This window comes from Erinaceus europaeus, chromosome 12, assembly GCF_950295315.1.
Source record: "Erinaceus europaeus chromosome 12, mEriEur2.1, whole genome shotgun sequence".
Classification (NCBI taxonomy): Eukaryota; Metazoa; Chordata; class Mammalia; order Eulipotyphla; family Erinaceidae; genus Erinaceus; species Erinaceus europaeus.
This window is the reverse complement of record NC_080173.1, coordinates 79,478,950-79,495,766: the sequence shown is the minus strand read 5'-3', so window position 1 is coordinate 79,495,766 and position 16,817 is coordinate 79,478,950. Positions and strand designations below refer to the sequence as shown.

The window sequence follows — 16,817 nt, the reverse complement described above, 5'->3', positions numbered from 1 at the left end:
CTCCTGCAAGTTGGGAGCCAGGGGCTTGACCCAGGATTCTTGGGCTTCGCACTATGTGTGCTTAACTCAGCCCCTGGGGAGTAGATTTTTAACAGAGAGAGAAAGAGAGACATGCATACACACACACACAGAGTTCCTGGGTTGACTCACAGGTTAGGTGGTGTGCTAAGTTCCTTTCTGTTAAAAGCACATGTTTTGGTTACTCACTCAGCTCCATTTGACAAGGAAGTGGCAGAATATTAGATTTTTAGGAAGATTTTAATGTTCAGAGCTCTCACAGTTCTGACTACATAAGAGACCCTAGTCCTGATAAAAATGAAAAGAAAAAAACATAAATTTTTGGAGCCTTCAGCTGGAGCTGCCTAAAGGGTCTGCCTGAAATGTATGTGCACACGGAAGCTCTCCCTGACAGCATTTTGCTCTGTATTACAATCTACATATATCTGTATATCTATATCTATTCTGTATATCTATTCTATATCTATATAGAATTTGAATTCTGGGAGTCGAGCGGTAGCGCAGCGGGTTAAGCGCAGGTGGCGCAAAGCACAAGGACCGGAGGAAGGATCCTGATTTGAGCCCCTGGCTCCCCACCTGCAGAGGAGTCCGCTTCATAGGTGGTGAAGCAGGTCTGCAGGTGTCTGTCTTTCACTCCCCCTCTCTGTCTTCCCCTCCTCTCTCCATTTCTCTCTGTCCTATCCCACAACGATGACATCAATAATAACTACAACAATAAAACAACAAGGACAACAAAAGGGAATAAATAAATAAATAAATAAATAAATATAAAAATTAAAAAAAAAAAAGAATTTGAATTCTTAGAGTTGGCAGAATTCTCCAGAGGATCTTTATCTGCCTCCTTTAAATCCAGAGTTTGAGAGTCCTTCTCATTAGGAAATTCTTTTTAATCTCCCAATCTTAATTTTTGCATGTTTCTCCAGTGGAGAATTGTGTCCACAGCGTAGATGAGCACTCCTCCCCCCATGACTACAAATGCAGGAAGTCTTGAGGGTTGGAATTTATAAATAGTTGGCAGTGAACTAGAAAACAAAGCCAAAGGGATCAGGTGGTGGCATATTGGGTTAAAATGATGCACATAGTATGAAGCACAAGGATTCCAGTTCCAGCCCCCAGCTCCCCACCTGCAAAGGGGTCGCTTCACAAACAGTAAAGCAAGTCTGCAGGTGTCTCTCTGTCTCTGTCCTGCTCTGTCTTCCCCCTTCCCTCTCAATTGCTCTCTGTCCTATCCAATAAAATGAAAAAATGGCCGCCAGGAGCAGTGGATTCATAGTGCTAGCACTGAGCTCCGGTAATAACCCTGGAGGCAAAAATAAATAAAAAACAATGGAGGAAGTCGGGTTAAGCGCACCTGGCGCAAAGTGCAAGGACTGGCTTAAGGAGCCCAGTTCGAGCCCCCCGGCTCCCCACCTGCAGAGGAGTGGTTTCGCAGGTGGTGAAGCAGGTCTGCGGGTGTCTTTCTCTCCCACTCTCAGTCTTCCCCTCTGTTCATTTCTCTCTGTCCTATCTAACAACGATGATATCTGTAACAACAATAATAATAACTACAACAATGAAAAACAACAAGGGCAATGAAAGGGAAAATAAGTAAATAAATATTAAAAACAAAACAAAGTTTTTTTTAAAAAAAAAAAAAAAGCAGTAGAATAAAAAATAAAACTAAGGGGTCCAGGCGGTGGCACACCTGGTTAAGCACACACATTATAGTGCACAAGGACCAGAGTTCAAGGCCCTGGCCCCCACCTACCAAGGGAAAACTTCACAAATGGTAAAATAGGTCTCTGTCTCTCCTTCTCCCCCTTCCTTCTCAATTTCCTTCTGTCTACCTAATTATAAATAAAGTAAAAGGGGTGGCGAGCATAACATAGTGGGTTAAGCACACATAGCACAAAGCCCAAAGGCCGTGGTGCAGGCACTGAGCCCCAGCAATAACCCTGGAGGCGAAAAAAGAAAGAAAGAAACCCACATGGGGTGGGGGCCGAGTCGAGTGGTAGTGCAGCAGGTAAAGCACATGTGGTGCAAAGCGCAAGGACCAGCATAAGGATCCCAGTTCGAGCCCCCAGCTCCCCACCTGCAGGGGAGTTGTTTCACAGATGGTGAAGCAGGTCTGTGGGTGTCTATCTTTCTCTCCCCCCTCTCTCTTACCCTCCTCTCTCCATTTCTCTTTGTCCTATCCAACAACAATAGCTATAACAATAAAACAATAAGGGCAACAAAAGGGAATAAATTTTTTTAAAAAAAGAAACCCACATGGGGGGGGCAAAGGCAATAGAGCAGTGGATTAAGTGCACATGGCACAAAGCACATGGACTGGAGTAAGGATCCTGTTCAAGCCCCCAGCTCCCCACCTGGTGGGGGGGTTGCTTCACAAGAGGTGAAGCAGGTCTGTTGGTGTCTATCTTTCTCTCCCCTTCTCTGTCTTCCCCTCCTCAATTTCTCTTTGTCGTATCAAGCAACAATGACAGCAATGACAACAATAATAACAACAACGACAAACAACAGGGCAACAAAAGGGAAAAAATAGCCTCTAGGAGCAGTAGATTCGTAATGCAGGCACCAAGCCCCAGTGATAACCCTGGAGACAAAAATTAAAAGAAAAAAGAAACCACTTAGACCTTTGTATGTTAACTATACCTTTTGCTTTCTTATTACTTATTTATTTTTATTGGATAGAGACAATAAAATTGAGAGAGGTGGGGGAGATAGAGAGAGCGAGAAAGAGAGACACCTGTGAAGCTTTCCCCCTACAGGTAGAGACCAAGATCTTGACCCTGAGTCCTTATGTGTTGTTGAGTGTGCACTTAACCAGATTTACCACCACCTGACCCCCCTTTCTTATCTCCCCTCCCCTTTTTTTTAAATAAGAGAGAGAAAGAGACAGAAAAATACTATAAGCTCTGGCTTATGGTGTGCTGGGAATTAAACTTCGGACCTCAGAGCCTCAGGCATTGCTTATTTTAATTTCTTTATTGGGGGATTAATGTTTTACATTTGACAGTAAATACAGTAGTTTGTACATGCAGAACATTTCTTAGTTTTCCACATAACAATACAACCCCCACTAGGTCCTCTGTCATCCTTTTCCAGGACCTGTACTCTTCCCCCGCCACCCAGCCCAGTCTTTTGCTTTGGTGCAATACACCAACTCCAGTTCAGGTTCTACTTGTGTTTTCTCTTCTGGTCTTGTTTTTCAACTTCTGCTTAAGAGTGAGATCATCCCATATTCATCCTTCTATTTCTGACTTATTTCACTATGGACTATCTCCGTAGTCCAAGTTCCTCTTTTTCTGAAAATATGTTAATCAATTTTATTTACTTATTTAAAAAATTCTAAACCACTTTATTGAGGTATAGTGGCATGCAGAAAGCTGCTCATGTTTAAGGTATGTTTTCACTCTCTCTTTTTTTTTAATTTTTGTTTTAAAGATTTTATTTATTCATGAAGATAAAAAGAGAGAGAGAAAGAACCAGACATCACTCTGGTACATGTGCTGCCAGGGATTGAACTCTGGACCTCATGCTTGAGAATTCAGTGCTTTATCTACTGTGCCACCTCCCGGACCACTTTTCTCTCTTTTTTGCTACCAGGGCTATTGCTGGGGCTCAGTGCCTGTATACAACTCCAGCATTCCCAGTGGCCTTCTTTTCTTTCCTTTTCTTGTCTTTCTCTTCTTTTTGATAGGAAGAAACAGAGGGAGGGAGATAAATGTAGACACCTGAAGCACTATCTGCTGATCATAAAGCTTCCCCACTCCACAAGTGGGAGGACCAGGGGCTTGAGCTTGGATGTCTGTTGGGTACGCTTGGCCCCTAATGTGTACATCTTAATAAGTTTTAATAAGTATACACCCATAAAACCATCATGGCAATTAGTACCATAAACATCTATCACCTGGGAATGTTTTTATACAGCTCTTTCTCTCTACAGTCGTGAGGTCCCACTCCTAGAATCAATTAATTCCTTTGTTTATGGGGGGTAGAGTGAGCATCACTTGGGAACATGGGATTCTGTGGATTGAACATGAGACCTCAGGTGGGGAAGATAGCATAATGGTTATGCAAAAAAGTTTCTCTCTTTCTCTCTCCCTTCCTGTCCCCCAACTCTTCCTATTTCCGTCCTGACAAAATAAATAAGCAAAATTTTAAACTGTATTTTAAAAAGTAGAAAATAGTAAAAAAAAAAAAAAGTGGGGGGGGGGAATCACTTATACTCTTGACTATTTAAAGGCAACCACTAGGGGGCAGTAGGGTGCGTCTCTTGCCCAACATATGGCCTTGGTTTCCTCAGTCACCACATGAAAGCACCACAGCACTGGGAGAAACTCCATGGATGGTAGAGTGGTACTGTGGTCCTGTCTCTCTTTGACAAGTTTCAAATAAGACAAAAAAGGAAACAAGCCAGAGCACCAAGCCAGCACATGTATCACCAAGGATCAGCCAGAAACTTCAGGCATGCAAGTCTGATGCCGTACTAGCCGAGCAATTTCCCAAGCTGCCCTCTCCCTCTCTGTCTGAAAATCGAAAGGATGGAAGAGGGACCAGGTGGTGGCACACCTGGTTGACCACACATGTTGAAATGTGCAAGGACCTGGGTTCAAGCTCTCAGTCCCCACCTGTAGGCAGGTAGCTTTGTGGGTGGTGAAGCAGTGCTGCAGGTGTCTCCCTCTGACTGACTCTACCCAATAAATAAATAAAGATAATAAAAATTATAACAGAAAAGAAAGGGGGGCCAGGTGGTGGCACACCTTGTTAAGCACACACATTACAGTGCAAGGACCCAGGTTCAAGCCCCTGGCCTCCACCTGCAGGGGAACAGCTCCACGAGTGGTGAAGCAGGGCTGTAGGTGTCTGTCTGTCTCTCCCTCTCTAGCTTCCCCATTCCTCTCAATTTCTCTCTGTCTCTATTCAATAATAAATAAATAAAATATAATAAAAAATATATTAAGAAAAGGAAGGATGGAATACAGAGTCACAATGAGCTGGGGCCAGGTGACGGCACACCTGGTTGAGTACACATGTTACAGTGCACAAGGAGCCCCTGGGCCTCACCTGCAAGGGGAGAGGTTTGCGAGTTGCAGGTGTCTCTCTGTCTCTATTACCCCCTTCCCTCAACTTCTGCCTGTCTCTTTAGAATAGATAAAGATAATACAATTTTTTAAAAAATTAGAATGAGCTAGCAAGATAGTTCACCTGGGAGGGTGCCTGCTTTGCCATGTACATGACCCAGGTTTGAATCAAGCTCCCGCCACACAGGGTCAAGTTTAAGTATTATGCTATCTTTGTCCGTCTTTAGCTAAAAATGTTGACTCAGCAGTGAAGCTACAGGATAACAGCAGTTGAGCATAGGAATTGCATGCTTGAGGCCCTGGCTTGATCCCCAGAACCACAAGTTTCAGAGTCATACACTAGTCTCTCTCTAAATAAAGGAAGGAAGGAAACCACTATAAACATTGAAAATCCTTCTATGCATTTTTACTTAGGATTCTTTTACTCATATCTCTGAACATTGTAACAAAGTCACCTTCTCAGTAAAATAGTTTCCTCAAGGGGGCTAGGTGATGATTTCTGAATTGGGGATGGGGGGGAAGGCAGAGAGAGGAGAGACACCACAGTACCACTCATGAAGTCTTCCCTTTGTATGATGCTTCCATGTGGTGACCAGGGGCTTGAACCTGGGCCTTGCACATGGTAAAGTGTATGCTCTATTGGGTGAGATATTTCCTGGTCCTCTCTTAAGAGTATTTCATTATAAAAGTGAAATATTAGGGAGTAGGGTGGGTTAGGCTCAGGTGGCGCAAAGCTCAAGGACTGGCAAAAGGATCTCGGTTCAAGCCCCTGGCTCCCTCCCCACCTGCAGGGGAGTTGCTTCACAAGTGGTGAAGCAGGTCTGCAGGTGTCTGTCTTTCTCTCCCCCTTTCTGTCTTCCCCATCTCTTTCAATTTCTCTCTGTCCTATCCAACAACGACATCAGTAATAACTACAACAATAAAACATCAAGGGCAACAAAAGGAATAAATAAATTTTTTTTAAAGTGAAATAAAAAAAAAAGTGAAATAGTGGTTGGGCAGTGACACACCTGATTGTGTGCAGACGTTACCATGAGCTAGGACTAAGGTTCAAATCCCAGGTCTTCACCTGCAGGTGTGAAGCCTCACAAGTGATGAAGCAGGACTACAGGTTTCTCTTTTTCCCTCTCATTTGCTACCCCCCTCAATTTTTCTCTATGATATCAGATTAAGAAAAGGAAGAATCAGAAGGAAAAGGAGCTAGGCAGTGGTGCATCCAGTTGAACACAGATGTTACAGTGCACAAGGACCTGGAGAAGTTTCACAAGTGGTGAAACAGGCTGCTGGTGTCTCTCTCCCTCTCCTTCCTCCTCTCCCTTTTCTTATCTATCCCCACCTTCCCTCTCAATGTCTGTCTCTATCAAATATTGTAAAAGGAAGAAAAAAGGGGGAAATGACCCCTGGTGGTGGTGGATTCATCATGCACCAACAATGCGTCTGGTGGCAAAAAAAAAAAAGGTGAAATGATGCATTTGAATTTTGTTGGCATCCTCTGGATGAGAGGTGACTTGTCTCAGAATAGGCGAAGCAGTTGTGTTCCATAATAGGAAGTTCTGTCTTATTTGTATTCTTCAAGCATCAGAAAACAGGACGTGGCTTTGTCTTAGTAAATTAAAACAGGATAGTGAATATGTATCAACTTGGTTGAAACTCAGGGGGCTTTCCTCTGGTGTTAATAATGTCTAAGCCTGATTATTGAAAGACTTATTTATCTATGAGAGATGGAGAGAGAGGATCAGAGCATCATCATGGTGCATGCAGTGCCAGGAATTGAACCCACGTAATTATGCTTGGGAGTCCAATATTCCATCCACTGTGCCACATCCCTGGCCACTGGTTATTGAAAATTTAATGACTGATCATTATTGATCGGACAATTAGAAAGCAAGTTTCTATTGCTTTTTTTAAAAAAAGATTGAGGGAGTTGGGCAGTAGCGCAGCGGGTTAAGCGCACCTGGCATGAAGTGCAAGGAACAGCATAGGGATCCCGGTTCGAGCCCCTGGCTCCCCACCTGCAGGAGAGTCGTCGCTTCACAGGCAGTGAAACAGGTTTGCAGGTGTCTGTCTTTCTTTTCCCCTCTGTCTCCCCTGCTCTCTCCATTTCTCTCCGTCCTATCCAACGACAGCAACAATAACAACAATAATAATAACCACAACAATGATAAAAAACAACAAGGGCAACAAAAGGGGAAAAAATGATCTCCAGGAGCAGTGGATTTGTGATGCAGGCACTGAGCCCCGGCAGTAACCCTGGAGACAAAAAATAAAGATTGAGAAAAACAGTGAGAGAACCAGAGTCTCACTCCAGCACACAAAATGCTGGAGACTAAAGTCAGGACCTCATGCCTTCATGCTCTGATGCCTTAGCCATTGTGCTATCTTGCAGGCCACAGTTTTTTCTTTGTTTCCTTTTGAAATAACTTTCAGTCCACATAACACATATATATTGAGGCAACATAAATCCATACATTACAAAATACACCAGAGAATAAAGTTCTCCAGAGTTTGCTCCCATGAAGCCAACTAGCAGAATTAGGGAGCCTGGCCAGAGGGAAGCAGTGAGTTACATCCAGAGTGGTTCCTTTTAAAAACTTTTCCTTGGGACCAGGTGGTGGGTGGTACACCCAGTTGAGCACACACATTACATGCACAGAGATTTGGTTTCAAGCCCCCACTCCCCACCTGCATGGAGAAGTTCACGAGCAGTAAAGCAGAGTTGTAGATGTCTCTCTCCTTATCATGCAGGCTCCAACGCCCTGGTAGCATTAATAAATAAATATATATATATATATATATATATATATATATATATATATATATATATAGGCAAAGACTTGACGTCTGACTTACCTAAGACACTTTTCCAGGATTTCCATCTTAGCCCCACTGGTAGTAAGGCTAAGAACTACCCTCACCTGCCAGTCCCAGGAAATAAAAATGGTATATGTGGATTTCTGGGGAGTGGCTGTCGGGTAGGAGTTCTCCTGTTAAACTACAAAGGAAAGAAAAGTCACCTGAAAACTCAACAAAATATAGCCGAGGTTTCTTTAGAAACTCACTAAGCCACAGGCTTCCAGGGCCAGCTAGAATCATAAATAAATAAAATAAAAGCTTTTCATTAAGAAAAGTTGGGGGGGGGGGACAGTGGTGGCACACCTGGTTGAGTGCACATTACAGTATGCAAGGACCCAGGTTGGAGCCCCCAGTCCCCACCTGCTGGAGGAAAGCTTCACAAGTGGTAAAGCAGGGCTGCAGGTGTGTCTCTGTCTCTCTCCCACTCTACCATCCCCTTTCCTCTTGATTTCTGGCTCTCTATCCAATAAATAAAAGGAAATTAAGAGGACAGCACAAAAACTCATTTCAGCGGTATACTGTTTTGCCATGGCACCACCCAAATTAAGAAATCTGGTGTAATTACAATAATCATTATCAACAGAGAATATTAAAACCTCTGGAGAGGAGTCGGAGTTTTATGCTTTTAAACAAATTGCGGTTCCACATGAACTTACTAATTATAGTAGCTTGTGGAGGTAAAGAGAAACTATCGACATAGTTTTGAACTGTAGAAGAAAGTGAGAATTGAGAGGACCGGGCTACCAGTAGAGCACATGGTACACCGGCATAAGGATCCTGGTTCAAGCCCCCGGCTCCCCACCTGCAGGGGAGTCGCTTCACAAGCGGTGAAGTTGGTCTGCAGGTGTCTTGTCTCTCCCCCTCTCTGTCATCCCCTCCTCTCTCGATTTCTCTCTGTCCTATCCAACAACAACAACTATGACAACAATAATAATAACAACTACAACAACAAGAGCAATGAAAATGGGAAAAATGGCCTCCAGGAGCAGTGGAATCATAGTGCAGGCACTGAGCCCCAGTGATAACCCTGGAGGCAAATAAGTAAATAAATAGATACGGAGTCGGGCAATAGCACAGAGGGATAAGCGCACAAAGTGCAAAGCGCAAGAACCAGCATGAGGATCTCAGTTTGAGTCCCCAGCTCCCCACCTGCAGGGAGTCGCTTCACAGGTGATGAAGCAGGTCTGCAGGTGTCTATCTTTCTCTCCCCCTCTCTGTCTCCCCTCCTCTCTCGATTTCTCTGTCCTATCCAACAACAACAGCAGTGACAACAATAATAATAATGACAACAACAAGGGCAACAAAAATGAAAAATGGGGAAAACGGCCTCCAGGAGCAGTGGATTTGTAGTGAAATTCACCAAGCCTCAGCAATAACCCTGGAGGCAAAAATAAGTAAATAAATATATTTTTAAAAAATATTTATTTACTGCCTTTTGTTGCCCTTGTTGTTTTATTGTTGTTGATATTGGTGTCATTGTTGTTGGATAGGACAGAGAGAAATGGAGGAGGGGAAGACAGAGAGGGGGAGAGAAAGACAGACACCTGCAGACCTGCCTCACCGCCTGTGAAGCGACTCCCCTGCAGGTGGGGAGCCGGGGGCTCGAACCGGGATCCTTAGGCAAGTCCTTGCGCTTCACGCCATGTGCACTTAACCCACTGTGCTACCACCAGACTCCCCCTATCCTGCAGTTTTAACCTACAATCCTAGTCAGAGTTGTTTTAAAAATGATATTTATTGGGAGTCAGGCGGTGGCGCAGTGGGTTAAGCGCACACAGCACGAAGCGCAAGGACCGGTGTAAGGATCCCGGTTCCAGCCCCCGGCTCCCCACCTGCAGGGGCGTCGCTTCACATGCGGTGAAGCAGGTCTGCAGGGGTCTGTCTTTCTCTCCCCCTCTGTCTTGCCTTCCTCTCTCCATTTCTCTCTGCCCTATTTAACGACGACAACGATGACATCAACAATAAAAAAACCCAGGGCAACAAAAGAGAAAATAAATAAAATTTATTAAAAAAAAACTGCAGGATAGGAAGAAGAAATAAATAAGTAAATAAAAACACTAGGGTATTTAGAGCTTGTGTACATACTCGTTTCCTTTATAAAGATGGTGTTTGGAACAAAGCAGCGCTAACATGTAGTGAATACGTAATCCATGCCAAGCATTCTGCTAAGCTAAGAACACTGCATGAATATTTAATTTTCACTATAGCCCTTGGACATATGTGCTATTGGTGTGTCTGCTATTATTACTATTATTATTGTTGTCTCTATTATTGAGGCTTATCAGCTCAGGAAGTGACCCAGTGAATGATATTTTAGACTTTCACACATGAAGTCCTGAATTAGAATCCTGACATCACAAATGCCAGAGTAATGTTCTGGTTGTCTGTTTCTTCTTCTTCTTCTACTTCTACTTCTTCTCCTCCTCCTCCTCCTCCTTCTTCTCCCTCTCCTTCTCCCCTCCCCCGACTAATACATACATACATACATATATACATATATATATATATATATATATATTTCCCTTTTTCTTTCTCCCTCTCCCCACCCCCTTATGAAAAGCGAGAGCATAGCTTAAGAGAACTAAACCCCAGGGCTGGGTGGTGTTGCACCTGTTTGAGCGCACATGTTATAATGTGCAAGGACTAGGGTTCAAGCTCCCAGTCCCCACCTACATTGGGAAAGCTTCACAAGTGGTGAAGCAGGGCTGCAGGAGTCTCTCGCCCTATTTCCCCATTCCTTCTCGATTTCTGGCTGTCTCTATCCAATAAATAATAAGATAATAATAAAAAAATTAAAATAGAAAAGAGAGAGAACTAAACCCCAACCCTGGGAAGCAGAGGAGATAAGTAGAGATCATGCATGGGGGACCAGTGGCACCGAGATATAAATACTAGGGCTGTAGTTGTTTGTATGCAGAATTCTTTTTTTTTTTATTTTTTTTTTTATTTAAGAAAGGATTAATTAACAAAACCATAGGGTAGGAGGGGTACAACTCCACACAATTCCCACCGCCCAATCTCCATATCCCACCCCCTCCCCCGATAGCTTTCCCACTCTATCCCTCTGGGAGCATGGACCCAGGGTCATTGAGGGTTGCAGAAGGTAGAAGGTCTGGCTTCTGTAATTGCTTCCTCGCTGAACATGGGCGTTGACTGGTCGGTCCATACTCCCAGTCTGCCTCTCTCTTTCCCTAGTAGGATGGGTCTCTGGGGAAGCTGAGCTCCAGGACACATTGGTGGTGTCTTCAATCCAGGGAAGTCTGGCCGGCATCCTGATGACACCTGGAACCTGGTGACTGAAAAGAGAGTTAACATACAAAGCCAAACAAATTGTTGAGCAATCATGGACCCAAAGCTTGGAAAAGTGGAGAGGAAGTATTAGGGAGGTACTCACTGCAAACTCTAGTGTACTTCTGCTTTCTTACTTTGGTGCCGTACTCCAAACTCAGTCAATTTCTGCTTTGCGTTTCTACTTCTTTTTTTTTTTTTTACATGCATAACATTCCCCAGATTCCCATTTAGCAATACAACCCCCACTATTTCATTCATCATTTTTCATGGACCTGTATTCTCCCCACCCACCCACCCACCCCAGAGCCTTTTACTTTGGTGTAATACTCCAATTCCATTTCAGGTTCGACTTGTGTTTTCTTTTCTAATCTTGTTTTTCAACTTCGGCCTGAGAGTGAGGTCATCCCATATTCATCCTTCTGTTTCTGACTTATTTCACTCAACATGATTTTTTCAAGGTCCATCCAAGATCGGCTGAAAACGGTGAAGTCACCATTTTTTACAGCTGAGTAGTATTCCATTGTGTATATATACCACAACTTGCTCAGCCACTCATCTGTTGTTGGACACCTGGGTTGCTTCCAGGTTTTGGCTATTACAAATTGTGCTGCCAAGAACATATGTGTACACAGATCTTTTTGGATGGATGTGTTGGGTTCCTTAGGATATATCCCCAGGAGGGGAATTGCAGGGTCATAGGGTAGGTCCATTTCTAGCCTTCTGAGAGTTCTCCAGACTGTTCTCCACAGAGGTTGGACCAATTGACATTCCCACCAGCAGTGCAGGAGGGTTCCTTTGACCCCACACCCTCTCCAGCATTTGCTTCTGTTACCTTTTCTGATGTGTGACATTCTCACAGGAGTGAAGTGATATCTCATTGTTGTCTTGATTTGCATTTCTCTGACAATTAGAGACTTGGAGCATTTCTTCATGTGTTTCTCGGCCTTTTGGATCTCTTCTGTGGTGACTATTCTGTCCAAGTCCTCCCCCCATTTTTGGATGGGGTTATTTGTTGTCTTGTTGTTGAGTGTGGTAAGCTCTTTATATATGTTGGTTATTAAACTCTTATCTGATGTATGGCATGTAAAGATCTTCTCCCATTCTGTGAGGGGTCTCTTGATTTGGGTAGTGGTTTCTTTTGCTGTGAAGAAGCTTTTTAATTTGATGTAGTCCCATAGGTTTATACTTGCCTTAGTCTTCCTTGTAATTGGATTCGTTTCATTGAAAATGTCTTTAAAATTTATGCGGAAAAAAGTTCTTCCAATATTTTCCTCTAAGTATCTGATAGTTTCTGGTCTAACATCCAAGTCCTTGATCCACTTGGAATTTACTTTTGTATTTGGTGAAATACAGTGATTCAGTTTCATTCTTCTGCATGTTTCAACCCATTGTTTCCAACACCATTTGTTGAAGAGACTCTGCTTTCCCCATGTAATAGTCTGGGCCCCTTTGTCAAAGATTAGATGTCCATAGGTGTGGGGCCTCATTTCTGGGCTCTCCATTCTATTCCACTGGTCAGTGTGTCTGTTCATGTTCCAGTACCAAGCAGTTTTGATGACAATGGCCCTATAATATAGTTTGAGATCTGGGAGTGTGATGCCTCCAGTTCTGTTCTTTTTTCTCAAGATTGTTTTGGCAATTCTAGGTCTTTTCTGGTTCCAGATAAACATTTGTAGCATTTGTTCTATTCTCCTAAAAAATGTGCTTGGGATCTTGATGGGGATAGCATTAAATTTGTAGATGGCTCTGGGTAATATATTCATTTTGATGATGTTAATTCTTCCAACCCATGAGCATGGAATATCTTTCCACTTCTTTGTGTCTTTTTCAATTTCTTTGAGTAGCGACTCATAATTTTCAGTATACAAGTCCTTCACTTCTTTGGTTAGGTTTATTCCTAGATATTTTATTGTTTTTGTTGCTATAGAAAAAGGAACTGATTTCTGGATTTCAATTTCTTCTAACTTAGTGTTTGCATAGAGGAATGCCACTGACTTTTGAATGTTAATTTTATAGCCTGACACATTACTGTATTGCCTGATGATTTCCAAAAGCTTCTTGCTAGATTCCTTAGGTTTTTCCATGTATACTATCATGTCATCTGCAAATAAGGAGAGTTTGACTTCTTCTCTTCCAATCTGTATTCCTTTAATTCCTTGCTCCTGCCTGATTGCTATGGCAAGAACTTCCAACACTATGTTGACTAGTAATGGTGATAGTGGGCAGCCCTGTCTAGTACCTGATCTGAGAGGAAATGCTTCCAGTTTTTCACCATTGAGTATGATGTTGGCTGTAGGTTTGCTATATATAGACTCCACTATCTTCAGGAATTTTCCATCTATTCCTATTTTTGGTAGTGTTTTGATCATAAAGGGATGTTGTATTTTGTCAAAGGCTTTCTCTGCATCTATTGATATGACCATGTGGTTTTTGGTCTTGCTTTTGTTGATGTGGTGGATCACATTGATTGATTTACGTATATTAAACCAACCTTGCATGCCTGGGATAAACCCCACTTGGTCATGATGAACAATCTTTTTGATATACTGCTGTATCCGGTTGGCTAGAATTTTGTTCAATATTTTCGCATCTGTGTTCATCAAAGATATTGGTCTGTAGTTTTCTTTTTTGGTTGTGTCCCTGTCTGCTTTTGGTATCAGGGTGATGTTGGCTTCATAGAAGCTGGCAGGGAGTATTCCAGTGTCTTCAATCTTCTGGAAGACTTTTAAAAGTAGAGGTATTAGTTCTTCTTTGAAAGTTTTATAGAATTCATTTGTAAAACCATCTGGTCCAGGACTTTTATTTTTGGGAAGATTTTTGATAACTGTTTCAATTTCATTAGCTGTGATGGGCCTGTTCATGTTATCCACTTCCTCTTGACTTAGTTTTGGAAGTTGGTAGGTATCTAGGAAATCATTCATTTCTTCCAGGTTCTCTAACTTGGTGGCATATAGTTGTTCATAGAAGCCTCGCATGATATGTTGAATTTCTGCAGTGTCTGTTGTGATATCTCCTCTTTCATTTACTATCCGATTTATTTGGGTCTTCTCCCTTTTTTGTTTTGTCAGTCTGGCTAAAGGTTTGTCGATTTTGTTTACTCTTTCGAAGAACCAACATTTACTTTCATTGATCTTTTGTATGGTTTTCCTATTCTCAATGTTATTTATTTCTGCCCTAACTTTAGTAATTTCTGTCCTTCTGGTTGCTTTAGGGGTCTTTTGTTGTTCTTCTTCTAGGTCTTTAAGATGTGCAATCAGGCTGTTTATTTGTGCCTTTTCTTGTTTCCTAATGTGTGCTTGTATAGCTATGAACTTCCCTCTTAGGACTGCTTTAGCTGTGTCCCAAATATTTTGATAGCTTGTGTCTTCATTTTCATTGAACTCTCGAAACATTTTGATTTCTTCCTTGATTTCCTCTTTGACCCAGAAGTTGTTAAGAAGTGTACTGTTGAGCTTCCACATTTTGGCACTGTTACTAATCTTTTGTTGATTGTTAAGTGTTAGTTTAATTCCACTGTGGTCTGAGAAGATGCTTGGGATGATTTCAGTGCTCTTGAATAGGCTGATGCTGTCTTTGTGGCCTAACATATGGTCTATCCTTGAGAATGATCCATGTGGATTTGAGTAAAATGTGTATTCCAGTTTCTTGGGATGAATGACTCTGAAAATGTCCAATAGTTCTAGTTTATCTATCTCTTCATTTAGCTCCCTTATGTCTTTACTGATTTTCTTCCTGGATGATCTGTCAAGTTGAGATAGTGGGGTGTTGAAGTCCCCTACTATGATTGTGTTACTGTTAATATATTGCTGTAGCTCTTTCAGTAGAAGTTTGATGTATTTAGATGGCTTCTCATTGGGTGCATAGATATTAATAATTGTTAAGTCCTTTTGATTGACTGATCCTCTGAGCATTAAGTAGTGTCCCTTCCTATCTTTTTTAATCTTATCTATTTTAAAGTCTATCATGTCAGATATGAGAATAGCTGTTCCTGCTCTTTTTTGTGGGCCATTGGCTTGAATGATAGTTTTCCATCCTTTCACTTTAAGTCTGTGTTTGTCTTGTTGCGTTAGGTGAGTTTCCTGTAGACAACATATTGTTGGGTTGTGTTTTCTGATCCATCTTCCTACTCTGTGTCTTTTAATAGGTGAATTCAGGCCATTCACATTTATTGATATCAAAGATTGAATATATTTTAACGCCATTCTTGTAGAGTTTTAGAGTGTTTTGATATATGTTCTATTTGTGGTGGTCTGGTTGTTTATAGGAAACCTTTCAGAACTTCTTTCAAGGCAGGCTTGGTGATGGTTGCTTCCTTCAACTGTTGCTTGTCTGAGAAGGTTTTGATGCTTCCATCTAGTCTGAATGACAATCTAGCAGGATATAGTATTCTTGGCTGAAAGCCTTTCTCTTTGAGCACTCGATAGATATCTTGCCATTCTCTTCTGGCCTGTAGTGTTTGTATGGAGAAGTCTGCTGCTAATCTTATGGGTTTTCCTTTGTAGGTGACTCTTTGTTTTTCTCTTGCAGCCTTGAGGATCCTTTCTTTATCCTTATTCCTTTCCAATCTAAGTATGACATGTCTTGGTGTCTTTAGGTCTGGGTTAATTCTGTTTGGGACCCTCTGGGCTTCTTGAATCTTTATGTCTTTGGTGTTGTCTAGACTAGAGAAATTTTCAGCTATTATGGCCTGGAGAATGCTTTCTTCCTCCCCTTCTCTTTCTTCCTCTGGTAAGCCAATAATGCGTATATTGTTTCTTTTGAAGTCATCCCATAGGACTCTGTTGTTGTTTTCAGACTCTCTTAATCTCTTTTTGAGATCTCTTACTTCTTTTTTAGTTGTCTCTAATTCATCCTCAATCTTGCTAATTCTGTCTTCAGCCTCATTGATTCTATTCTCTCTGCCCTCTACTGCTTTCTGGAGTTCATCTATTTTGTTGCCCTGCTCTGATATTGTTTTAGTTTGTTCAGCTAGTTGCCTTCTTAGCTCAGCAATTTCAGCTTTCAGCTCTCTAATAACCATGAGATTATTAGAATTTTCTTCCATATTCTCATTTGTTGTTCCTGCATTTCTGATTACAATTTTTTCAAATTCTTTACTCACTCCTGTTATTATTTCCTTAGCTAATGTTTGGATGTTGAACTCGTTGTTTTGTGCTTCACCCTCTGGAGGACTTTTAGCTGGACTCTTGTCCTGGTTCGAGTCTCCAATATTTTTTCTTGTTGTTTTAACCATTTTATATAAGTTAACAGTTTTTTCAATCCCTGAGTTGGAGTTCAGTGGTGTAAAAGCCTTTTTTTTTTTCCCCTGTAGGCTATGGTAGCCTGAGGGCTTTTAAACTATCAATAGGCTTCTTGGCTTAATCAATGACTCCTGACCAAGAGATAAAGCAGGGTGTGGCAGAGATAATCCAGTGGTTATGCAAAGAGACTTTCACAGCCCTTCAGCTATGCCACCGAGGTATAGGTCTTCTCCTGAGTTTCCCGGTTAGATCTCTGTGCCCTGGTGTCCCTCCCTGTTGCTGCTCCAGATTCTGAGGGTAGTAGCAATGGAGACTCAGAGTTGTACTTGGTGAGTCTCTGGGGAGTCCT

At 42.1% G+C, this 16,817-nt stretch overlaps 1 protein-coding gene across 1 annotated transcript in view; it reads left to right on the top strand.

Moving 5' to 3' along the window:
• PITPNA (phosphatidylinositol transfer protein alpha) overlaps positions 1 to 16,817 on the top strand; it is a 50,743-nt gene that overhangs the window by 29,521 nt on the left and 4,405 nt on the right. The window lies entirely within an intron of this gene.